This window comes from Mastomys coucha, unplaced genomic scaffold (assembly GCF_008632895.1).
Source record: "Mastomys coucha isolate ucsf_1 unplaced genomic scaffold, UCSF_Mcou_1 pScaffold22, whole genome shotgun sequence".
Taxonomy (NCBI): domain Eukaryota; kingdom Metazoa; phylum Chordata; class Mammalia; order Rodentia; family Muridae; genus Mastomys; species Mastomys coucha.
The window spans coordinates 128,103,394-128,103,826 of NW_022196905.1; the positions used below are offsets into that span (position 1 = coordinate 128,103,394).

The following is a 433-nucleotide window of genomic DNA, read 5'->3' on the forward strand; positions in this document are numbered from 1 at the left end:
TCACGATAACAGTACAAGCGTGTTACAGAAAAAGAATGAAGGCTGAGTGACAGGATAGGCTCACAAACGATTCCAATGGCCGCAAACAAAGGAGGTGTGGGGGAGGGGCAAGGGCAGACTGGGTCAAACCTGCAGTTGTTTCTCTTAGTTTAGGGTTTTTTCTTTTTTCAATATTTTATTTATTTATTTTATATATATGACAAGTACACTGTAGCTGTCTTCAGACACACCAGAAGAAGCCGTCAGATCTTAACCGCTGAGCCATCTCTCACGGCCCCCTTTTTTTCTTTTAGTTTAGTAGTTGTTTCTTTGGGGCCTGACTCGGTGACCTTGGGCTCTCCCACTAAAGCACCAGCCTTTTGTTGTTGCTATGACTTGAGATAAAGTGGCTTTGGACTTTGGATCCTCCTGCCTCAGCATCCTAAGCTGTGGT

General features: G+C 44.3%; 1 protein-coding gene across 1 annotated transcript in view; it reads right to left on the reverse strand.

Moving 5' to 3' along the window:
* The window catches only part of Gtf2i (general transcription factor IIi), a 61,336-nt gene that overhangs the window by 28,823 nt on the left and 32,080 nt on the right, over nt 1-433 (reverse strand). The gene's annotated exons all lie outside the window — the stretch shown is intronic.